The 26,654-nt window shown below is 41.9% G+C and overlaps 1 long non-coding RNA gene across 1 annotated transcript; it reads left to right on the top strand.

Annotated features, from left to right (window-relative positions):
• Window positions 1-899: 899 nt before the first annotated feature.
• On the top strand, window positions 900-25,469 carry LOC112059670 (uncharacterized). The gene is made up of 3 exons (XR_002888960.3): window positions 900-7,204; window positions 21,505-21,592; window positions 25,385-25,469. It is a non-coding gene; the product is annotated as an uncharacterized LOC112059670 (long non-coding RNA).
• Window positions 25,470-26,654: the final 1,185 nt, after the last annotated feature.

Raw genomic sequence — 26,654 nt, 5'->3', positions numbered from 1 at the left:
TAATGATCTTATGCAGGCAATAAACACCCGAAATAAAACCAATACAATTTTACTTAAAAGTTATCCTAACAACATATAATAAAAAATGTAACAGATTAAATAGATTAAGTTGTGATATCTATACCACCATCAGTAGGGGGGCGCTTCAATAGCTCAGGGAATGGCTGCCGCTTTGACTAGCAAGTTGCAACATAAACCTAACAAAAAGAACAGGAGTACTTGTGGCACCTTAGAGACTAACAAATTTATTTGAGCATAAGCTTTCATGGGCTACAGCCCACTTCATCAGATACATAGAATGGAACATATAGTAAGAAATATATAAACCTAACAGACACTCTTGACTTTATACACAGGTCCAGTCTCACCCCTGAGTGCGCGCTGTCCCTTAAGCTTATAATCCTGGGCGCTCTTTTGCATTGGCGTGCTGGGTGAACAGGAGTTCAGGTAAGTCCCACCAAAGGCAGTCCAGGTGACACAAGGAGTGAGGCAATTTTGTACTGTGAGCAGCTTAGTGTGCACAGTGCTAGCTGGGCAGTAACAGTTGTTATATTGGAAAACAAGAGCTGAGGGATAACTCACTCTTTTCCTTAATTGTCTGTAGGCCAAATTGAGATCTTCTGCCAACTGACAGTCTCCAGCTTCTGCCCTCGTGCCTCGCTGTGGAGGAGTCCAAGTGCTAGGGCTCAGCACCAACAAGTATGCAACTGTCGTGTAGTCTTAACCCTAGTCGCGTGTCTTCAATCCTAGCAACTCACCCATAGGACTGCGTCACAGCTTCTCCTTGGCCCAGACCCCAAAGGGAAGCAGCAGCTCTCTGTTCCAGCTTCCTGCCCATAAAATGCTGACCCCTTGCAGCTTCCTCTTATCCCGGAAGCTCAGTCCCATCTTACCAAGCGCCCACCATTGTATCGTGGGATTTGCAGTTTAAAGAACACAGAGGTCTGTTTAACCAGGATACTTCTGAAAGGGTTCAGAGGCTCCTCCAATAGGTGAGTATGACGGGGTAGAGTGGCCCCACACTGGTACCGCAGGGGTAAACCCTTCCTTCCTAGCAGAGGAAGCCGCGCCCTGGAAGCTCTGCTGGCATGTGCCAACTGGAGAACAGGTATAAAAGCCTGCAGAGCTGCTCAGTCTGGGCTGACCACCGGAGGGGAAGGAGGCACACTGCCAGCTCTCGAGGAGGGACAGCTTGCACACCGGGATCGGAGGCCAGCCAAGCCGCGACGCACCCCTGATGCCCAGATGGAGTATGTCACGGGAGGGTAACAGACTGGAGGACCCCCCGAAGCAGAGAACTGGCATTTATGGTTGGAAGTGACCCAGGGGAACTTTAGAGGCAAATGGCGTTAGAGCTGCACAGATGCTTGGCATGTTGCGGACGGATCCCCGCCGAGCTGGTGGCAAGGGGAACTTGCCACTACCAGAGCCTTGGGTCAGGACCTGGTGGAGAGGGCGAGCCTGGGTCCGCCTACCACTATCCCCCCACAACACAGGAATTGTATGGACTCTGGCCATTAGGCCACACTGCTCCAATGCAGGGAGCAATTTATATGGACCCTGGCCCTGGGCCACACTTCCCTGACACTTGGCGAGTTACCTGGACTCCGGCTGCTAGGCAGCACTACCTCGCTCATGAGGGGGATTGTAAGGACTCTGGCCATTAGGCCGCACTGCTCCAATGCGGAGAGCAATTTATATGGACCCTGGCCATTGGGCCACCCCGCCCAGATGTTTGGGCTGAGTTACCCGGACTCTAGCCGCTAGGCCCACTAACCCCGACCAAGGGGTGATTGTGTGGAAGAAGGCCATTAGGCCACAACTGGCCGCCCACAGAGAGACCGGCGCATGAACTTCCAGAGTGGCGAGGTTCCAACACCCCATCCCCCCCCACCACAAAGGGGCTGTTTGGTGCCAGGCCTACCACAATGAGCCTACATTACGTCCAGCTCAAACCTTCAAAAGGGCTCACAGAATTCATAAACCTTGCACTGGCCGCTCAGCACAGGGGAGAATGCCACCCTCAGTGCACAAATGGCAGATCTTTGGAAAACTCGCTTGGCATGAGCAAGATCAAATTCAAGTTTGAAAAATTTTGTGTGCCAAGCTGACCTTAATAAAAGTGAAAGCAGGAGCTCTACGTGCTATCATAGTGTTCACAATCAAAAAAAGGAATCAGAGGAAGAAATAACTACTGGGCTTTTCCTTCTCTTTTGTAAATTAAGATCTATTCTCCCTGGATATATACGCATAACTGTAGTTACATGAACTGGGGTTTCATGTGTTTGTGGAAAGAGAATCCATCAAAGGAAGCTTTTCTTGTGTATGGCCTGCATGATCAAAGTGTCCGGAGTACATCACGTTTTAGCAGAGGAAATGACGAGAAAGGCTCTTTTCAGTATTTCTGGTCCTTAATGCACCTCTCCGTTGCTCCATGATGCGTATCAGCTCAGCCCCAGGCTTGACACACACAAATTGTGTTTTGAAACAAGATTATGACACAGTGATCGTGTACCAAACATTACCTTCCATTTCAGCAGCAATATTGGAACTTGACCTTAGAACAGTTGAAAATTCCAATCAGGATTTTTGCAGAATTTTGATGGGCTTTCTAGTTTTTAAAAAAGTTTTAAAAGATAGAAATAAAGACTAATTGGAAGCTCTCGCTTTCATTATTAGGCAATGATAAATTGTTTGTGACTTAGGGCATGATTCAGATCTAAGTTACATGAGTCTAAATCAGGAGTATCTCCACTGAACTTCATGAAAATACTTCATTGTAAAACTGATGTATATGAGAGAAGAATCAGACTCCTAGTGCATGTGAGTTCTTGTCTGCCCTTGAAAATTATTTTGTATTAAAAGTAGGTTGCAAATTTGAGGCACAATAGCTATTCCAGAAAACTCCATATGTAGACAAGGTCCTGACTTATCAGATGCTCTCACAAGAATTCCAAACTCTAGAAAACTGTTCACTGAGCTCTGACTCTAGCCTGAATTGTGGTTGTTTTCAAATAGAGAGTAATATTTGTTGCTGTGTCATTTGCCACAACTATGTTTTCTATGACTATTGTAAGCTGCCTGTATGTTAGGATGCTATCCAATTACATGAAATAACCCCTTTGTCTATCTACTAGACCCTCAACACAATCATCCTTGATCCGACTCTCCTATCTCACCTGCTCCTCTCTTGTTTTCAGTACTCTCTAAAAATATGTCAGGTCAAGCCAGCTAACTTCAGCAGCATAGGAGGTTCACATCGACTGAGTGCCTTGCTTCAGTAGGAGCAAATGGTTTCTTTTAAATATGAACTCAAACCAAATGCACTGCCGTAATCCAAGCTATCATTAATGGGGCATATAGACTCTCTTTTAAAGAAGGACTTTCATACTTCAACAAACTTAGCAAAAATGTTCTTTTTTTTCATAAAAACACTAAATTGCCAGTATTTTCTGTATTAACTCCATGATTATTTCAGACACCCTCTTTATGGTTGTATAAGAGCTTTTTCCCTAGGTTTTGGGGTCCTTGGGAGTGTTTTTTGTTGTTGTTTGTTTGTTTTTGCTTAATCCTACAATGAAGTCATATTCCCGTGTTTCTCTAATGCTGGTTTGTTTCCATGGAAGTTAATGTGATGTCAAAAACTTAGTACAGGTATTGTGACTTCAGCAAAAAGAAAAGGTGAAAGGGAGTGTGGAAAGTATTTCAGTACTAAAGAATTAAATGTTGTACTGAGTCAGAGACAGGAGTCTTTCGTGTCACATCCAGCCTGGACTAGAAGCTGGAGACTATAAAGTAGTATTGGCAATAAGGACTTCTGTGCTTGGGTTATGTGTGTATTTACGTTTCCAGTCATCCCTGCATTATAAACACTGTAAAGAGAGAGCCTTCATTAAAAGTCAAATGACCCAAGTCCTCCTTTACAACCATCGCTGTAACTCCTATGAAGTCAAAAAGAATTTGGCCAATGCGCTTTACGTTTACTGTAAATACAGCATTTGGGAGCTCTGAACTATGGACCAGATTCTCTCATCTGACTGAGCTGAGCTCATTGCAGGACCACTTTGAGGCAAAGGCAGAGTTCAGTCACCTTTGTGCTCCCCTAGTCCCAGGACCACTAGATATTAGACCCCAGCATAACACAGAGTAGCAGCCTGAAGCCTGTTCCATTTTACAGAAGCAGACAATGGCCCCCAAGGGCTGTCTGGCAGCTGGCCTCTGTGGTGCCCCAGGTTTGCCCCCATTCTCCCCATCATGCCCCTGTACTGGTGGCTAGTAGGGTGGGTAGTGTAGAAGACACTGTGGCAGCCCTATGCCATTTCCATTACCCCGTCTGTCTCTCTGTATCCATATGTTGTCTCTTGTCTTGTACTTAGATTGTAACCTTTTGGGGGCACGGACTCTCCTTTTTGTTATGTGTTTGTACAGCCCCCTCATCCAGTAATCTCCTATGCTATATAAATAATATTTTTTAAAAAGCAGCCTCCAGCCTACTCTACACTGCTCAGGCAAAAGGACAAAGAATGAAGGAGGATAACTGAGAGCTCCCTCTCTGCTATGCCCAAAGTAAGCTGAATACAGTACAGTAGCCTGCCCTTTTATGTTTAAGTCTGGAGACATTTTTAACCACAAATACAAGTTTTACAATGAAAAATTGGACTTAGGAATGGTATACCTGAGGTCAATGTCAAGGTCATAAGCAAGAGGCAATTTGCACAATTTTGCCTTGGGGGGCCATTTTTCTTTAAATTAAGACTTTCTCTGACATAAGAATTAAATGTCAGTAGCTCCTTTTCAATTTTAAGACCTTACAGCCTCAGTCACTGTTGGCATAAATGAATGCTGTTCCCTCATTGACCTCTATGTATGGTCATATGCCAGCTGTGAATCTGCCCTCTGTGTTCTGACTGTCATGGAGGGCTTTCTTAATTCAGAAACATTCTGCTCCTTCTACAGTCATTTGTGTTGCTCAGAACATCTACAAATTTAGCTTTGTCATATTAGATAAAATCATGCTTATGAAAATTCTACCAGAATACTAAACGTAGGTTTCATGTTAAACGATATACTTACCGTACCTTTTTAAGAAGGTGTCATTTTTCAAGGAATTTCTCTGATTCATTATTTTGAGTTAATTATGTTGCCACAGATGTTTTAATTGATCCCTAGCATTGCACTTGAAGGTTCAGTGCTCATTAAAGTCACTAATTAGTTAAGGAGTAGACTGATAAGTCTTTATAGTACTTTCATCAAATAGAATAGCAGCTATAAACTGTGAAGCCATACCCACATTGTCCTCCCATCCCTTACTTCACCCTCCAACAGTGTTTGAGTGACCGTGTACAATTTTGGCCTCCTAATTATAAAAAAAAGACATTGATCAATTAGAGAAAATACAAATAAAGGTGACTAAAGTGATAAAAGGATTAGTGGGCATGACCTCTGAAGTGAGATTAGAGGAACTGAATATGTACAGCTTAGAGAAAAGATGACAAAGAGCAGACATGATAACTATGTTTAAATACTTGAGAAGTAGTAACATTAAAAGATGGGGAGGAATTATTTAAGGTGGTTAAGGATGATATAATGAGCAATGGCTTGAAAGTTAAAGAAGGAAATTTCATTCAGATTAGACATATGGGGTAAAAGTTCCAAAATCAGGGTCAATGAGACAACAGAATGATTTGCCAAGAGAGGTCACTGAGTTACCACCTCTAGAAGAGCTCGAGAATAGACTAGATAAAACATATATTGGTTTGATGTTGAGAGCAATCTGGTCTTGCCAGCTGATAGACAAGATAACTGTAGATAACCTTTCTAAAGCTATTATATCAATGAGTCTGGGAATAAAATGGGATCCAAATGTGTGTATTAGTTATCTGATTTACCACCACGTAAAGAGTCATTCAAAGTAGACTTAAATTTCATCTAAGTATGCCTTAGCAGTGACATGTTGAATAACAAAGCTTATTATAGAAATTGAACAGTGGAGGCTCAACCATTGGGGACCGCCACACTCAGACAAATGTAAATTCAAAGTGAAATAAATTTACTATATCATAGTCTTTTGCACCATTCAAAGCCCATTTATTTAATCTTGATGCATGATTCATATAGGGGCATGTGCCCTGCTACCTCACAATGTATAGTATGTGTAATGAATATATGTACATGCCAGTATGGGCTTTCAAAACAAGCAGCAGTGGAATGTCACTGAATAACCTTCAGGCATGACAACTGATTGAGGGGGACTTTCAAAGATGCATTAACTACTGAACATGTGTGCAGCTGCAATGAGCTAAAGAGTCCCACCTGCTTTTGTTTTAATATGGCATCACCACCAGAGTGGAGTAGAATATAATGGACCATTGTCCAGTATGGAGTTTATGGTAGCTCAGTTATGCAGGATGATAATTCATGAGCAGTTTTACTTTAATCTGTGATGTTATTTGGGATCTAATTTTCTTCCAGCCCTTATTCCATCTCCCTCTACATTATCCTCCAAATAAAATACACTCAGAGAATATCAAGATAGAAATAGAAGTGCATAAATCTTTCAAATTCATTTATAGCAGTGCTTTGCACTATGGCACGTATTCAACTGACAGCTGCTGCATGCCTTTGTGTTCTCATTCATTAGATGTGTCTGTCTGGAATAATACTAGCAAAGTGGAATTCTTCATATCCTAAATATCCATCTGTTCTTTCAGTTGCTCACAAAGTAGCAATCGAGCTATTTATTAGGTAGAGTGTCCAAGGTAATGCTTGTTAACTCACAAAGCATCAAACTTTGTGACAGAATTCTTCAAGGGTTAAAATAAAATGTAGAAAAGAATCCGAGCAATAGGGGTTTTTTAATAGGGATTCAGTGATATAATTAAAATAAGCGAAATGGTGAGAGTGAAACTGAATCTCAGTTTTAAAGAATGTCAGTGGTACTCTAAGAAAGAAACCAGGGCCTACTATACAATGTAAAAGCATTGTGACCTTGGGAAGGCATTGCTTGGAAAATGAAGATAGCTTTTTATAGTTGACACTGCTGCTATTTCAGCAGTGATGCAAGTTTTCACAGCACAGATGAAGCAGTGGTAATCTTGAGAAGCCCACCTTCGTACAAACCAAGATCTATTGCCTTTTTCAAAACATCAGGACAGTCATTATGCCATTACCAGCAGGAAAGAGATATACATGTCATTCAAACAAGGTTAGTTTCTCGAGTCTCTGGGCATGTGCAAGGGGTGAGAGTTTAGTGTCTTTGGCATTAGGTGAACTATTTTTAATTGCTCTATTTCCCTTTTTGAAAATCCCTTTAACTAAAATGCTATTTACTGATACTAAACTAAGTTAAATCTCTCAAGCCATGATTTATGGAAAACCCAGAAGAGTCACTGTCATTTGATTGGTAGGCCTGCAGCGGTAGTTATGATTTTAGAGGCGATATATATTTTGTTTATGTGGAAACCTCCTACACAACATTTATATCTTCAGTCTTAAAGATTTGTGGGTCTCTTGGAGAAGCAAGCTAGGAGTTGTTGCTCTTTGCTCCATGCTAACAGGCTCAATTTCCTGAATTGTAATTACAGAGCTTGCAGTCATCTTCAGGGGCTACTGGCCTTAATTCTACATTCATGCATACCTTGAGGAAAGTAAAACAAATAAAGACCAAGCAGGTCAATCTCCTGGGTGTCTAATGGTGGGAGGGGACTCTCATGCAGAGACATTATAATGATTAAATACCCCTCACCACCACAATGTAAGGCTGGTACTTGTTATAGTCTTTAAAGAAAAAAAAAATAGGTCCTGATTCTTTTCTCACTTAGATCCTGATCCAAAACCCATTGAAGTAAATGGAAAGACTTCAACTTTTTTCAGTGAGCTTTGGGCTCTATTTTAACTTCAGTGGAGTTACTTCTGATTTACACAGGTGGCAGAGGAGAATTGGGCCTGTGGCATTTTGTAGTCTATCCATTAATTTTTTTTTTAAAAAGTGTCCAAAATGAGGTAATTCTCACATTAATAATAATACTTAGCTCTTATACAGCACATGTAATCAGTCGATCAAGCACTTTACCAAGGAGGTCAGTGTCATTATCTTCATTTTACAGATGGGGAAACTGAGGCATGAAGAGGTCACCCAGTATAACAGTGGTAGTGCCAAAAATAGAACCCAGGTCTCCTGAGCACCCAATCCACGAGGTCAGACTGTCACTACATATACCGTATATTTATGTATTATTGTTATTATTTTATTTGATTTGCATTGTGTTAGTACCTAGCGACTCCATTCAGGGTTCTGTACACACATAAAAAGGTTTCAGAGTAACAGCCGTGTTAGTCTGTATCCGCAAAAAGAAGAACAGGAGTACTTGTGGCACCTTAGAGACTAACAAATTTATTAGAGCATAAGCTTTCGTGGACTACAGCCCACTTCTTCGGATGCATATAGAATGGAACATATATTGAGGAGATATATATACACACATACAGAGAGCATAAAAAGGTGGGAGTTGTCTTACCAACTCTGAGAGGCCAATTAATTAAGAGAAAAAAAAACTTTTGAAGTGATAATCAAGCTAGCCCAGTACAGACAGTTTGATAATAAGTGTGAGAGTATTTACAAGGGGAGATAGAGTCAATGTTTGTAATGGCTCAGCCATTCCCAGTCCTTATTCAAACCGGAGTTGATTGTGTCTAGTTTGCATATCAATTCTAGCTCAGCAGTCTCTCTTTGGAGTCTGTTTTTGAAGTTTTTCTGTTGTAATATAGCCACCCGCAGGTCTGTCACTGAATGACCAGACAGGTAGTACCTCCTACAAGACAGGCCCAACAAAGAAAATAACAGAACACCACTAGCTGTCACCTTCAGCCCCCAACTAAAACCTCTCCAGCGCATCATCAGAGATCTACAACCTATCCTGAAAGATGATCCTTTACTCTCACAGATCTTGGGAGACAGACCTGTCCTCGCTTACAGACAACCCCCCAACCTAAAGCAAATACTCACCAGCAACCACACATCACTGAACAAAACCACTAACCCAGGAACCTATCCTTGTAACAAACCCCGATGCCAACTCTGTCCACATATCTATTCAAGTGACATCATCATAGGACCTAATCACATCAGCCATACCATCAGGGGCTCGTTCACCTGCACATCTACCAATGTGATATATGCCATCATGTGCCAGCAATGCCCCTCTGCCATGTACATTGGCCAAACCGGACAGTCTCTATGCAAAAGAATTAATGGACACAAATCTGACATCAGGAATCAAAATACTCAAAAACCAGTGGGAGAACACTTTAACCTGTCTGGTCATTCAGTGACAGACCTGCGGGTGGCTATATTACAAAAGAAAAACTTCAAAAACAGACTCCAAAGAGAGACTGCTGAGCTAGAATTGATATGCAAACTAGACACAATCAACTCCGGTTTGAATAAGGACTGGGAATGGCTGAGCCATTACAAACATTGACTCTATCTCCCCTTGTAAGTACTCTCACACTTATTATCAAACTGTCTGTACTGGGCTAGCTTGATTATCACTTCAAAAGTTTTTTTTTCTCTTAATTAATTGGCCTCTCAGAGTTGGTAAGACAACTCCCACCTGTTTATGCTCTCTGTATGTGTGTATATATATCTCCTCAATATATGTTCCATTCTATATGCATCCGAAGAAGTGGGCTGTAGTCCACGAAAGCTTATGCTCTAATAAATTTGTTAGTCTCTAAGGTGCCACAAGTACTCCTGTTCTTCTTTTTACACATAAAAAGATGATGCCTGCCTCAAAGAATCTACAGTCTGAGGGCTACAGCTATCGCATAGTTTGGGTTACAGGGGTGACGATAGTGCTGCGCTGTAGCTCCTCCATGTGGACTCTATTAGCATGAACTAAAAGGTTCCTCATTTCCATTAATGTAGTCCTCTTCAAACAGGACTGTGTTAATGCAAACTGGGAACCTTTTAGTTCACATCCACAGCAACCACATGGGGGAGTTACAGCACAGCACTTTGGTGTGCACTGCTCTTCACACATCCGCATTCTAAACTGTGGAACAGTGTGGACGTACCTTAAGTATTATGGGGGATTTCAATAGCAGCTATGCATTTAAATTTTCCCTTAAAGCAGGATTTAAATCCTTCTATTGGTGGATTTCTTTGATCTTTAGTGATTGCATTCATAGGAAATGCTCTTGAGCAACTTTAAGGACAGGGGACTGTTTTGTTCTGTGTTTGTACAACACCTAGCACAATGGAGTCCTGGGCCATGACTCACACTCCTGGGTGCTACGGTAATACAAATAATAACAATAGGAATAATAATTTAGACCTGCCTCTTTTTTAAAATGAGGGGAAGTGTCCATGTCTGGGTTGTTGGCACTGGATTTTGTTTTGATAGGATACTTTTTGATGTGACACAGCTATTGCCCCTCTTTGCCTTTTTATTTCTGGCAGAACTTGGCAGCTTGATTCAGTGGGGGCAGTCTCATCATCACCAACCACTGTCACGGCCCACCTCCACAGGCTGAGATTGACCATCACCAGGATTACACCTTTTTCCAGGTCCTGAGAGATATAGTGACCATACCAAAGAGACTCTGGCTTTGTTTTCATTGCAAAAGGGCTCCCCCCCCCCCCCAAGGACATAGCTAACTCAGTGTAAAATTCTAGGGGTTAATACTAAAGCCCCCATCTGAGGTTTCTCTAGATGAGCTATTGAGGTAAAATCTACAGCTTGTCTCATCTAGGACTTGACATCAAGGTAGCTATCTTGAAATTAGCTACCCTGATGTATAAGCACACAGTTTCCTGCAGTGAAGACATAACCTCTCTTCAAAATATTCATATTTTAGTAGCTGTAGATCCCGCTTAGCATTCCAGATTATCTCATGCCAAATTCTCTGGCCTCAAGCACTGAGACATCAAAGGTCATTTGGTCCAATGAATACTTTTGTCAGCTGGGTAGTTTCTTTCACTTGACTAATTAATCATGCCTTAGGTACTTCCCAGGCTCAGGCTGTCTCAGAGAAACAGTATGTGCAACTATTTGCACTGATATTATCAAAGGTACAGCAAGGAAACTAATTTGTTGATAATACAGAAATAAAATTACAAATAACAATATGACTACTTCTAGGCATTGTATAGCTGACTGGATGGATTAGGGAAATGTTTTGCTTTCCTCTGAATTCAGATATTAGCTAATGCCACATATATAAGGATAGATAAATAAATGGTCAAATCCAGGAGGTCAAATCCTATATTCCTTCAGACAGTAATTAGATTTAAAACAATTCTGTATAATATTTTAATGCAGTTTTTCTTGTGTATAATAAAACACAGTAAACTTATGTGCTTAGACAATATTTATGTCTGTTATTATTTGCCTTTAAAATATTCCATACATACATGTGTTACTTAAAAAAATATGCTGTATATCTCATTTTTGCTAGTGAACTAGATTTGATACCATTGTTGTTCTGAAGATCCTAGCCCCTACTTTGTTTAACAATCTTATTCTCTATCAGTTTTGGTTATCCATCGTGCTTGCCTTTCGACAATGCCAACATTTGGCTTTCACTTCTTGTTAAAAAAGCTCAGTTGGGAGCATCACAGAGCATTTCATTTGGCTTTTTAACAAATAAGCCTGTTAAAAGCCAGTGTGCCCAGGGGTAAATGCTACTGACGACCACAGAGCTTGTTGCAGAAAAAGCTGTCAGTATTACAAAAAAAAATGCTCATCTACCACATGCAGGGGTAAGGTTTGAGTGAATTAGAGAGAGAGGTATGTGGGGGCGGTCAAGAAAACTTTAGAGCAGAGAGTTTAGAATGAGCCAGAAGAGAGGGCAAAGGGAAAAACAACCATTTTCATTGTAAAATCCATACAGAATACCTCAATATGTATAATAGAAATAATTTCATCTGTATTAGTCTGCCACTGTTCTATGCATGAGGCACATTTTTTTCTGAGCATTTCATGTATAGAATATTAATATTTTTCTTTCAAAAGTAACTCTTAAAACAATGAACTCTGTATAGACAATAGAACAAAAGAGGAGTCACTTAAAATCACTTTTAGTTTATTTTACTTCAAATCAGCAAGGCTCACAGTCGCATTGGATTGCAAAACAACGCCTCTTTCTTCCTGGTAAGTCTTTATAGAGAAGGCAAGGAGGAATGTTGGAGACAATGGTGATATTGTTCAGGGGAAGAAGTGGGAAGAGGAGATGCTAAAGACATCAAGAAGCATGTATAGGGGAGGGAAAGAAAAATGGGGAGTAGCTGTGGGAAAAGCAGAACAAAGGTGTGTGAAGGGGAAGAAAGTAACAAAAGGGTGCAGAGAGGAAAGACACTCCTCAGGCACTCTGTGTAGACTAGGGGACATCAGGGAGTGGGGAAGCCATTGGGATTCTGTGCATAAGGCAGAGAAGTTGGATTAGGAAGCAATTGGAAATTCTGTGCCAGGAAAGGAAGCAGGAAAAGAGTATGAAGCCACCATAGATTTTATTCAGGATGAGGAAGCAACAGTGAGAATGGCAGAGGAGCAAAGCCTAACTCTAAAAGCAAACTTGTGTAGTTTTTTCATCACAATCACTCATCCTGCCTCCAACCAACACTATAGATATGTGCTTTCTTCCAGAAGGTAAATTTGTCAAAGCACATTCAATTTCAGCTGCATCTTTCCCATTGCTTTAAATACCAGTTGTGCAGCTAAAATCTTGACAGTATTTTGAAAATATATGGGTAGGTGTCACCAAGTTAATTCACTTGATGTTTCATATTTTTCATAGCTGAAGTTCCCATTCCTCCTCTCCCCTTCCCCCAACACACACACAGACACACAGACACACACACACACACACACACACACACAGAGGCTAGGTTAGACCAAACGAAAAATGTGAATTGTTTGGGCTCACATTAATTCCACCTATTTTTCACACTGCACATATATGCTCTAGCCGTAGGATAATAGTCTTTATGTAAAAACTGAGGGTAAGTAGTATTGTCTTACGCATGAGATCAGAACCAGGTTCTCAAACTCTAACTGATGCTATGTCTGTTGTCTAGCTCACTAAAACTACAAAAAGAACAGGAGTACTTGTGGCACCTTAGAGACTAACAAATTTGCATCCAAAGAAGTGGGCAGTAGCCCATGAAAGCTTATGCTCTAATAAATTTGTTAATCTCCAAGGTGCCACAAGTACTCCTGTTCTTTTTGCGGATACAGACTAACACGGCTGCTACTCTGAAACCTGTCACTAAAACTAGATATTTGCTGACCGCCACAATATGTTAGAGTAGGGATTCTGAACAGATCTGGTGCCACCCATTATAGAGATACAGGGCTTGATCCTCCATTCCTTGATGCTGGTGGGGTGCATTTCAATTAAATGGGGTCATACCAGCATAAAACTCTCATAAAAGATTGGAGAATAATGACTATTAAGTTCAGAGGCAGTTTGGGGCTATTGTTATTAATAATGTTAACATATTATTAACTTAATACCAAAAGCTACATTAAAGGAATGTTACGGTTGCGAAATCAAGCACTCAAACATCAGGAAATACCATCATTAAAGTTGCCCGTGTTCAACCTTAATTCAGCCACTTTGTACATATGCATAAAGCTGAAGCCCTGCCCAGCATCTTACAGGAAGTCTGTCTCAGAGTCTGGAATAGCACTCAGCTATCCTAGGGCCCAATCCAGTGATTTAGGGTACATCCACAATCCAAAAAAAAGCCTACAGAAGCAAGACTCAGAGCCTTGAGGGGCTTGCAGTATGGGGCTAAAAATAGCATTGTAGATGTTCCTGCTTGGGCTGGAGCACTGAGTCTGAAACCCAGCAAAGGGGGTGGGTCTCAGAGCCTGGGCTCAAACCAAAACAGGACCCTCTACACTCTTATGTGTGGCCCTGCAGTGCAAGTCCTATGAACCTTAGTCAATTGACCTGGGCTCTGAGACTTGCTGCCACAGGTTTTTCATAGAATCATAGAATCATAGAATATCAGAGTTGGAAGGGACCTCAAGAGGTCATCTAGTCCAACTCCCTGCTCAACGCAGGACCAATTCCCAGCTAAATCATCCCAGCCAGGGCTTTGTCAAGCCGGGCCTTAAAAACCTCCAAGGAAGGAGACTCCACCACCTCCCTAGGTAATGCATTCCAGTGTTTCACCACCCTCCTAGTGAAATAGTTTTTCCTGATATCCAACCTGGACCTCCCCCACTGCAACTTGAGACCATTGCTCCTTGTTCTGTCATCTGCCACCACTGAGAACAGCCGAGCTCCATCCTCTTTGGAACCCCCCTTCAAGTAGTTGAAGGCTGCTATCAAATCCCCCCTCATTCTTCTCTTCTGGAGACTAAACAATCCCAGTTCCCTCAGCCTCTCCTCATAAGTCATGTGCTCCAGACCCCTAATCATTTTTGTTGCCCTCCGCTGGACTCTTTCCAATTTTTCCACATCCTTTTTGTAGTGTGGGGCCCAAAACTGGACACAGTATTCCAGATGAGGCCTCACCAATGTCGAATAAAGGGGAACGATCACGTTCCTCGATCTGCTGGCAATGCCCCTACTTATACAGCCCAAAATGCCGTTAGCCTTCTTGGCAACAAGAGCACACTGTTGACTCATATCCAGCTTCTCGTCCACTGTGACCCCTAGGTCCTTTTCTGCAGAACTGCTACCTAGCCATTCGGTCCCTAGTCTGTAGCAGTGCATGGGATTCTTCCGTCCTAAGTGCAGAACTCTGCACTTGTCCTTGTTGAACCTCATCAGGTTTTTTTCGGCCCAATCCTCTAATTTGTCTAGGACCCTCTGTATCCGATCCCTACCCTCTAGTGTATCTACCACGCCTCCTAGTTTAGTGTCATCTGCAAACTTGCTGAGAGTGCAGTCCACACCATCCTCCAGATCATTAATAAAGATATTAAACAAAACCGGCCCCAGGACTGACCCTTGGGGCACTCCGCTTGATACCGGCTGCCAACTAGACATGGAGCCATTGATCACTACCCGTTGAGCCCGACGATCTAGCCAGCTTTCTATCCACTTTACAGTCCATTCATCCAGCCCATACTTCTTTAACTTGGCGGCAAGAATACTGTGGGAGACCGTATCAAAAGCTTTGCTAAAGTCAAGGAATAACAGATCCACTGCTTTCCCCTCATCCACAGAGCCAGTTATCTCATCATAGAAGGCAATTAGGTTAATCAGGCACGACTTCCCCTTCGTGAATCCATGCTGACTGTTCCTGATCACTTTCCTCTCCTCTAAATGTTTCATAATTGATTCCTTGAGGACCTGCTCCATGATTTTTCCAGGGACTGAGGTGAGGCTGACTGGCCTGTAGTTCCCCGGATCCTCCTTCTTCCCTTTTTTAAAGATGGGCACTACATTAGCCTTTTTCCAGTCATCTGGGACCTCCCCCGATCGCCATGAGTTTTCAAAAATAATGGCTAATGGCTCTGCAATCTCACCCGCCAACTCCTTTAGCACCCTCGGATGCATCGCATCTGGCCCCATGGACTTGTGCACGTCCAGTTTTTCTAAATAGTCCCGAACCACTTCTTTCTCCACAGAGGGTTGGTCACCTTCTCTCCATGCTGTACTGCCCAGTGCAGCAATCTGGGAGCTGACCTTGTGCGTGAAGACAGAGGCAAAAAAATCATTGAGTACATTAGCTTTTTCCACATCCTCAGTCACTAGGTTGCCTCCCTCATTCAGTAAGGGGCCCACACTTTCCTTGATTTTCTTCTTGTTGCTAACATACCTGAAGAAACGCTTCTTGTTACTCTTAACATCTCTTGCTAACTGCAACTCCAAGTGTGATTTGGCCTTCCTGATTTCACTCCTGCACACCTGAGCAATATTTTTATACTCCTCCCTGGTCATTTGTCCAATCTGCCACTTCTTGTAAGCTTCTTTTTTGCGTTTAAGATCAGCAAGGATTTCACTGTTTAGTCAAGCTGGTCGCCTGCCATATTTACTATTCTTTCTACACATCGGGATGGTTTGTTCCTGCAACCTCAATAAGGATTCTTTAAAATACAGCCAGCTCTCCTGGACCCCTTTGCCCTTCATGTTATTCTCCCAGGGGATCCTGCCCATCTGTTCCCTGAGGGAGTCAAAGTCTGCTTTTCTGAAGTCCAGGGTCCGTATTCTGCTGCTGTCCTTTCTTCCTTGTGTCAGGATCCTGAACTTGACCATCTCATGGTCACTGCCTCCCAGGTTCCCATCCACTTTTGCTTCCCCTACTAGTTCTGTTTTTGTTTTTTGCAGTGTAGATGTACCCTTAAATACATAAGAAAATCATTTCCCTTTCTGAAACTCTCCACCCCACTTGCTATTGATCCCCTTATCTGTAGAGCAAATGGTATGTGATCCTTTTGTTAAAGACTATCATAATTCATATAAAATAAGCAGCCAAATTAAGTTTGGATGGGTATTTCCTAACTTTTGAGCACTTGAATTGTCAACCTTAAATGTTTACTTACCACAGTTTTTTTTTAATAATTTTCCTTTTTTTTTTAAGCAAAATAAAAAGCAGATATTCCATGATGAGGATGTTTACTGATTCCTCATATGTGTAATCATCAGTGTCTGAATCCTAATCTTTGCAACCATAGTCCATATTGTTACCACTTGAGCTAAAGGAGAAAGTAATAGCAGTGGTGCTGTTTATATTTTGTGTGGACCAGTCACTAGAGGGGTTGTGACACAGTTTGCCAGTGGCATACAAAACAATTTGCTAGACAGCAGGGAAATGTTGTGAATTAGAAGTATTGGATTCTAGTTCTTGTTCTGGTAGGGAGTGTGGTATAGGTCAGACAGCATATAGATCTGGTACATTCACTCTGAAAGGCTGTGTGGAAAAGTGGGATGAGGCTTGGGAACTACACAGGAAAGATTTGGATTACATTACTCACTCTGCTAGAGGTGATCTTCTGCTCCTTCTTGGTTATCTCACTTGTAAAATGGGGACCATGATGCTTGCAAGCTTCTTAATGTATGAGGCATTGCTCAATAATAACATTTTGAAATCCACAAAATTAACATCAGTCCTTCAAAATGTTGAGAGTGGACCTCCTGGTTGCCACCTGGCTCCTGTCCAGCACACTTTCTCCTGATTTGTAGCTGCTGCCTAGCATGTGCACGATTAAGGGTTGTGCTAATACAGTGGACCTGTAAGAAGCTCTGAAGGGTTGGGGGCATGCTCAGTGCAGATGGAATATTGGTAGAGTTTCACTGCAAGTCTCTAATAAACCCTACTGTACATGTGCAAAGGCAGTTTTCAGAAGCATATAATTCATTCAAATCTGGGTAAATATGCATAACGAAGTGAAGGACACCTCTGTGACCTCAGGACTATCCCTCTGCCAGACTGCAAGTCCATTCTCCAAAGGATGAAGATTTTAGAGATGTCCAAAAATGGTTTGGAAAAAACTTTATCTTTAACAGCCTGAGGCACAGGGCAAGCATAGAAAACTTCAACCTGAACAAAAAGAACAGGAGTACTTGTGGCACCTTAGAGACTAACAAATTTATTAGAGCATAAGCTTTCGTGGGCTACAACCCACTTCTTAGCTTATGCTCTAATAAATTTGTTAGTCTCTAAGGTGCCACAAGTACTCCTGTTCTTTTTGAGGATACAGACTAACACGGCTGCTACTCTGAAACCCGTCATCATTCAACCTGAACAGTTAAAGTTTGGCAAAGTGAAAAAGCAACTGAAAAAGGGGCTTTAATGGAAAATTGTAGGCAATCTTAACTATAAGTGTCACTGCCAGCTCTGTTTATAAGAAATATTATGAGGCCAAACAAACACTATACTACTGCAGTATCAGGCTCCTCTCCTTTTAATCTTGTGCTAAACTTTATCTGGCCTTGTTCACTGCGATGTCACACGGCAGAGAACACAGATGGAAAAATCCTCCTTGTCCAATACCCAGAGTACTTGCCAGCTCTACATCTCCAGTGAAAGGCTGATCAAACATGAGCTGCTATTTGAAGTAGGACACATCTGTTTACATTACTTTGTCTGTTTGTTAAGTTATTGCTTCATTAATTCAGCCATTCTCTCACTCATTTAAATGTTATTTTAATGTCCTTTTAAAAAAAAAGTTAACACTCAAATTCTCTTATGTGTCTGCCAGGATTATACTTTAGTTAAAAAGGCTGGATGTCTTAAAACTGGGCTTCTGTGAATTATTGTTTTGTTTTGTTTTGTTCAGAAGGAAAGGAATTCTACTGCAAATTGGGGGCATTGGGTTCTTTTTCCGCTCAACCAAGATGAGATACTCCATTAAAACAGCATGAGCAATGTGGTACAGCCCTGGTCCCATTTTTAAAAGTTTAAAACAGTTTCACTTTTAATTTCACATTGAACGAGATCGCCTCTTTCTGTTTGCAGTTCAGGATGCACAAAGTACACATATTACAGAGATTATTTTTTCTGGGAACATCACATGTGAGTGTCATGTCTCAGTGGAAAGTGAAAATAGTGAGGGAACAGCACCATCTACAGGACACATTACTGTATCAGTGAAGAATACCAAATATGGGGATAATCTTCTGTAACTGTACTATTATTTAACTTAAATCATTCCTCTAAACAAAAGAATCCTGCAGTATTGCTCTGAATATCTCTTGGTGACATTACAAATACATTCCCAGTCTCTGTTTAGGCCTAAGTTAATTGTGTCTAATTTGCATATTAATTCGAGTTCAGCAGTCTCTCTTTGGAGTCTTCAGAGTAGCAGCCGTATTAGTCTGTATCCGCAAAAAGAAGAACAGGAGTGGGCTGTAGTCCACGAAAGCTTATGCTCTAATAAATTTGTTAGTCTCTAAGGTGCCACAAGTACTCCTGTTTTTCTTTGGAGTCTGTTTTTGAAGTTTTTTTGTTGCAAAACTGACACCTTCAAGTCTGTCACTGAGTGATTAGAGAGATTGAAGTGTTCTCCCACTGGGAATGGTTGGGTCATTACACTAATTGAATTTTTTCCCCCCCATGTTAAGTTCTCCTCACACCTTCTATGGGTCATCTCGATTATCACTTCAAAGTTTTTTCTTCTGCTGCTACTGATAGCTCATCTCAATTGATTGGCCTCTTACAATTGGTATGCATACTTCCACCTTTTCATGTTCTCTGTATGTATAAATATCTTCTGTCTGTGTGTTCCACTCTATGCATCCGAAGAAGTGGGCTGTAGCCCACGAAACCTTATGCTGAAATAAATTTGTTAGTCTCTAAGGTGCCACAAGTACTCCTGTTCTTTTTGCGGATACAGACTAACACAGCTGCTACTTTGAAATGCTTACTAGCAGAGTCCCTGCTGCAGTATGTTCTCTGATGCACTAGGCCCCTAAATTACAGACAGGCCTGTACAGCTGGCATAGGTAGGGCCAACACTAAAATGAACAGGAGGACAGACAGGGAGACTGTTCTCCTTTAGCTGGATTCTTTGGTCTGCGAGAACAGGTTCACCTTGGTAGATCCCACACCGCTACAGACAAAAGATGGGTGACATCAGAGGTGGGGGACATACCTTGCAGGACACAATCCCTGCTCATATCAATATATGAGAAAGTAAGGAAGAGTGGATTTTGAGTTTCACACAGCTGTAGAGTGAGAAGGAACATTCTGGATCTGAGTCCATCTCCCTATATTTCTGAAGGCCCAATTTTCAAAGCTCTTCAAAGAGTCCCTCTAGTTGGTTGTGTATATTTTCCCCAAATATGACAAGGGTTGGGAATTGCATAATCAGCTTTGGAATCTTAATAGAAAGTGGAGTTAATGCTAGGGATGACTCTATGATCTATCTTCCTGTTGTCGGTTGCTTATTAACAATACATCTGTTACTCACAGGAGCACATTTTGTTTACAAATGTATTTACTCTTATAAAGTCAGAATCTTTGAATATTCAGCCCAGACAGCAGGTGTGCAGTCCATCACCAGTGGCTGTGAGTTATTGGCTCTCAGTAATTTCATTTCACAATGGCTTGTTTGAATATTTTCTCTGACTTTGATCACATGGGTTCTTAACTATCAAATCTGACTTTTGACTTTCAGAGTGGAATGAACTGCAAAAGTTATTGTGAAAATAGCGAAAGTGCATGGAACTCTCTTAGAAAACGCATGGGATGTTCATGGGTCCAGTCTGAAGCCATGAACCAGGTCTCTATCTTTCACTGTCTTCTGAAGGATAAGGACCTAGTAGCTGGTGTATGAAAAAGTCCTCTTAATGTTTTTGGGGGCTACTTAATCCCTTCTTGAGGTCATGCATTCCTGTTCCCCTCCCTAGATATTTTCAGGAGGGCCTGCCAGGTTAACCTGCTTTCCCGCAATCTAAAGTACCATGTATATCCTTCCCACCCGAATTTGTCATCAGCAGGACAGACTGTCACCCTAGAGCAAGGGTTAGCCTAAGCCTGTTCTTCCTCAACAGTAATATTTTAACTCTTCCTCTGTGTAACATGTACTCCTTCTTCTCATTATCACCACCACTGATAACTTTCACGTTTGTCTCAAGATGATCATTAGATCACACAGTCCTAGCACAGAATCGTTATTTCTACAGACAAGTGCAATAGTATATAAACCCTGCCATCCTAATGGCTTTGTTCCTGCTAGTGATTTTAAGATCACGCTAATCTCAAATAAATCCTGCGCTGAATTTATGAAGGATACCCACCTGGTTCGGAAGCGATAATTAATAAGGAAGCTATGCCTCACTGTTTGCAGCATGTTGCTTCGATTTACAAGTCCATATGCCCGAGTCTGAAGACAATACACTGAAAATACTGCTGCTTTCTGAGGGATGCATTAATTTTGTTAGGGAGCATCTCTGCTGTTCTTGCTGCTGCTTCTGACCCTCTTCATGTATTCTACAGTTGATATGAAACAAATCATAATAACCATCCCAGACATGAATATTCATTATAGAGAATGAAATCTGAAAGACACAGGTACCCAGAATCCAAGAAATACTAGGTGGTTTATGTGTGGGAAGACAAAGAAAGGAATTAATGGTCTACTGTACTTGATTGAGGTAAAGCTCATCACCAAGAGTTCATGATCAAGCGTGCCCAAGCTCTACCATATTTGTTAAACCAGGAGGACTCAATGGCCCTGTCTACATTAGAAAAATTTGCACTGATGCAAGTAAATCAGTGCACCTACAAATGTAAATCCCTAATGTAGATGTGTTTATAACCAGTACTACTAAATCCAGAAAATTACTGGTGTAAATTCAGTTTTACATTGGCTCAGCGTGTCTGCATAAGGAGTTTGTACCAATGTAACATTTGTGCAAATTTCTCAAACATAGACCCACATAGGATCAGTGAATAGACCCTTATTCCATTCAGGTTGACAGATGCATTAGTAGATTTCCAGTGCTGTATATAAGAGTATTTGAAGGGCCTCTGGGACGATACATGCTGTTTTATAGAAAGGGTTTTCAACAATTTAACCACCACCCTTCTCTTCAATGTAGGTTTACAGTCCTGACTCTCACAGAGGAGATAGCATCCTTCCTGAACACACAGCCCTCGACCTCCAATTAATGGGCGTTACTAAATGAGGTGAGATGTTGCATCGAGTGGCCAGGTGTAAAAATATTTTTTTTGAAAATCAAATTTAAGAGTAACATAAAGCACACATGGACATGAACAAAATCCTGTAGGCGAATCCCCTTGCACACACAGCCCTCAGCCTATTTTTTTTCTTTCCCTTAACTAGCGCAATCTTAGACTCTTTTAAAAAGCAAACTATCCCTTACATTTAGGGGCATGTGGGAGTGTGTAAAGACTGCATGAATGAGCCTTAAGGCAGTAGAGTCCGTGGGGAGAAGAGATCAACGTTGTATGGAATTCATGAAGAACATGAAAACATTCAGTTTGCTTACCCTCTGCTCCATTTTCCAGTCACGGTAACACCAATCACAGTTACACTTTTTCATGCTTTCTGCCAAACTGGAAGATGGTTCTGTTGGATATGCCTTAAAGAAACTATGGAAATGTTGAGGTTGATTCTGCTTCTGTTCCAGCCTCAGCAGCAATTAGAGGTCACAAGTAACTGGGTGTAAGATGATGAGTCACTCCTGTGCTAGGCTCCAGACAATCCACCAGGCAGAAACTGGTCTTGTGACTCCCAGACCAGGTATATAAGCCTCACAGGAGAAAAAGCAGCTCAGTCTGCTTGATGTCATGCCAGGGCTTGAAACTTGCTCCTGCCTGACAGTAGCAACAGACTCCATGAACCTTAGCAAGCTCCAGCTTTGCGCTTGCCTTCCAGCCCTGTTCCTAGTCCAGCTCTGCTCTGGCCTACTGAATCTGACTCCAACTCTTAGGCATGACTGCTCCAGCTCCAACCATTAGGCCTAACCATCCCCATCACAGTTTCTGACACTGGAGGAGAATTCCTCTAGAACAGGAGCTGTGTAGAGTCAACAGAAGAGGGGGGCCCCCCAAACCTTCTGTCCCACCCACACAATGTCCATTAGCAGATTCCTGGTGGCCAGGACGGGAGCAGGGCAGAGGTAGCATAGTGCAGTCTAGGCTGCTTTGAGGCTGTCAAGGCTGCTTCCTCACTCTGAACTTTAGGGTACAAATGTGGGGGCCTGCATGAAAACTTCTAAGCTTAACTACCAGCTTAGATCTGGTCTGCTGCCACCACTCCCAAAGCTAATTCCCTTCCCTGGGTAGCCTTGAGAGACTCTTTACCAATTCCCTGGTGAATACAGATCCAAACCTCTTGGATCTTAAAACAAGGAGAAATTAACCATCCCCCCTCCTTCCTCCCACCAATTCCTGGTGGATCAAGATCCAACCCCCTTGGATCTAAACACAAGGAAAAAATCAATCCGGTTTTTTAAAAGAAGGCTTTTAATTAAAGAAAAAGGTAAAAATCATCTCTGTAAAATCAGGATGGAAAAATAACTTTACAGGGTAATCAAACTTAAAGAGCTCAGAGGAATCCCCTCTAGCCTTAGGTTCAAAGTTACAGCAAACAGAGATAAACACTCTAGCAAAAGGTACATTTACAAGTTGAGAAAACAAAGATAAACCAACACGCCTTGCCTGGCTGTTTACTTACAAGTTTGAAATATGAGAGACTTGTTCAGAAAGATTTGGAGAACCTGGACTGATGTCTGGTCCCTCTCAGTCCCAAGAGCGAACAACTTCCCAAACAAAGAGCACAAACAAAAGCCTCCCCCCCCCCCAAGATTTGAAAGTATCTTGTCCCCTTATTGGTCCTTTGGGTCAGGTGTCAGCCAGGTTACCTGAGCTTCTTAACCCTTTACAGGTAAAAGGATTTTGGAGTCTCTGGCCAGGAGGGATTTTATAGTACTGTACACAGGAGAGCTGTTACCCTTCCCTTTATAGTTATGACAGAGGCCCATAGGCAACCCTGCATAAATTAGAACAGCCTATGGGGCTGATTTATACCAGGGGCCATTTTGGCTCCTGCAGCAGTCAAGAACAAAAGTGCTGAAACATGTCATAAAACCACCTTCTGCCCTCACTCCCCTTGAGCTGTGTTGCACAGAACCTGTCCCTCATACTCGCGTGGGGCTGGCCCCAAAGAAGCAGTGTGGTCTGATGCTTTGTGGGAACAAGGAGCAGAATCTATGGGCTGGTAATTTCTACATCATCTTTCAAGATAGCAAAAATTATGGGTTTCTGTTTTGTTAAATCTTCAGAAAAAACTGCATCTGTGAATTTTTTTTTAAGTCTGTATTCTCTTTTTGTTCACTTTGTCATTGCTTTTAATCTGCATGTGTTTATCAGGATCATTCCTCAAAGATTGTCTTTGCAAGAATATAATCTATATTCTGTTCACATAGTCTATTCATCCATGCTGCTGCTGCTGAGTTATTCTCAGGCATATTTGAACATTTAAAAGCTTAACCTTGGTACGTATGGTTGTTGCATACCTCTTCACTAGCCTCTCACTTTACAGCCAAATTTACCTTTATCCACTACAAACCTGGTGTTATTACAATATTATATGGCAGAAACCCTGCATTGTAAAACATTACTTATTGTCCAGAAATAACTCTCACCCCATCATTACATTTACTATTATTTTATTTGTATACCCCTTTCTGGCCTTAATCCCCAAATTAGTCAGAAGTTTGGGACTTCAAATCTTGGCAAGATGGGTAGAGGCACTTATTAAGCAAATGATATAAAAGTATTCCTGAAACACTGAGGGACTTCATTTGAGGTCAAATCCGCGCTCTGTTGAAGTCCATAGCAAACTTCCCACTGACTTCAGTGGCTCCAGGATTTCACCCTTGCTGTACTGACATCAATGAAATATACAGAGTTTATTAAATAACTATGGTGCTTTTCAAAAAGACATATTTGGCAGCCTTAAAACCAGCTTCAATATGCCTGGACTGGGCTTTAGTCATAGGAGAGCTAGGTGACCATCTGGAGCGAGGCACCTAAGCCCTTTCTCCCAAAGAAAGAGAAGTTGTCCCTCTTATTAACTTGACCCCCAGAGGTTAGAGCCTTCACTCAGACAGTGGAAGACCTGGGTTTGAATTACCTCCCTCCCGCCATTGTGGGGCAGGGATTTGAACATGGGTCTTCTTGCAGATGCCTAGCTACTGAGCTGTTATTCTCACTCTTTTTCTGAACCAATTAATATTGATTAGTTATACCAAGTGGAACAGTTCCAGCAGGAAAGAGAGTGAGAGAGAAAGACCCATCCTACAATGCCCCATAGCCTAGTGGTTGGGGCATTCACCTGGCAGATGAGCCCACTGGCTCAATTCCCTGCTCCGCTTCAGGGCACCTGGAGTGATTCAAAGGAAAAGGTCAGACAAGGGAGAGTAGGAGGCAGGGAACGCCATGTTTTCCATACACACAGACTTACTGTTAGTGGCTTTTATTTCAAATTAAGAGACATGATAAAGAAAAAGCAAATATAGAATCTTCATGCGTCAGAAAGAGCATAGAGATGCTGTAATGTTCTGCCTCTGTACTGACTCAGCAGTGCCACCAACAGACAATGAGGGAGTCGCCTTACTTGGAAAGGTGGAGTACTTGGAAAGAGAATAGTAGCATCTCCCTATAACTATATACACTATAGGTGATCTGTGGCTTGTAAGGGGGAAGGAGAGGTGAGAGAAAAAATAAGGGAGCACCTGTGGAGGAGAGACGCATTAGAGAGCAGAGAAGAGAAAATTATGATAAGGGGGGAGAGAAATACAGAGAAAGGAGGGAAAACAAACAATGGAAAGGACACAAAAGAAAATAATGAAAGTGAAAGACAAAAGAAAAACGTGAATAAGGAAAGGGATCTGAGAGGGCAGCTAGCAAAGGGACAACATAAAAGTAACAATCTTTTTTTTTTTTTTTCAGATTACTACATTCCAGATTTTAGGGGTGGCTTTCCAGGCTGTGAATTATGGATTTTTGGCAAGAATAAATATGCACTGTTAATATTGTTGGCCTCTATTTTCCTCTTTTGTCTTGTGGGGGGTGAAGCCAAAAGTAGAACGCAACTACACCAAAATGGTAAAACAGCTTGTGACATTACAGTCCATATTCCTTATGAAAATATGCTTATGATATGAGTATGACATAAACAGATGTACTTTATGCAAGTTTATGCCCAAATAAATTTGTTAGGTGACATCGGACTCCTCATTGTTTTTATGCAAGATGGCTCATGTGAGATATCATTGGAAAAGTTATGATTTACTGAATGTGATTATCCACTTTGTATGCCTATATCATTTCTGTATCTGAAGTTAGGAATATTAACTATGTATCTGTATTCCAAATGTGTTACTTTGGGTATCAACCCCAACCAGCCCTTCAGGTACAACAATGGAAAAGCCAGACAGGGCTAATGGGCCATTAGCAGAAACAATGGACTGTGAAACAGCTTAGTCTTCCTGTGGATGCTGGAGACAGCCTATGAGCAATGGCTGCCACAGCAGTGCAGAGGCATGGGTCCGAGTCACCTGGTGCTGGATACCCCTCCCCTTTTGGAATGCCAGTGGTTTTCCACTAGAAGACAAAGGGTTCCGGCCTTACACAAGAGCTATATAAGGCAGGGGAGTGAAATCATCAGGAGTCTCCTCTGCCTCCCCACGCAAAGAAACCCTGAAAAAGACCGGGAAACAAAAACTGAACTGAAGGGGAAAGGGTTAGTCCCTTAAGATGAGTCTTCCCAGAGCTGATCTGCAGCTGGGTGTAGCCCTGCCTGTGTGTGTTAGAGGAGGCTTTAATAGCCAGGCTCAGCAAGACAGGTTAAAGGGGGGCCCATGCTGGCAGAACAGGTAGACTCAGTGGTATCTCAGCACATCAGGTGGCTTACTGAGGGGCATAACCCATCACACAGCTGTCAGATACAAAGCTTACTTTCATTGCAAAGTGTGTAGTACAGCTCTTTCTCCAGGGGATTGGTATACCTGTCAGGAATTTGTCAAATCCTCATGGCCCTACAAAATGGAAAGCCTGTTGGGAAAATGGACTTTCTGTTGTTACCAATATGATGGGAAATCACCCAGTGTATGGAGTCATTCCAGCAGACCAGTGGGGAAAGGCTAGACTGTTGCACTGCAGTCTGCAATTGTGTGCCTATTGATAGTCCAATAACAATGAAACAAGGCCAAGAAAAGAG

This window comes from Chrysemys picta, chromosome 1 (assembly GCF_011386835.1).
Source record: "Chrysemys picta bellii isolate R12L10 chromosome 1, ASM1138683v2, whole genome shotgun sequence".
Classification (NCBI taxonomy): Eukaryota; Metazoa; Chordata; order Testudines; family Emydidae; genus Chrysemys; species Chrysemys picta.
Note: the sequence above shows the minus strand (reverse complement) of the source record. Positions and strands in the feature narration are given on the sequence as shown.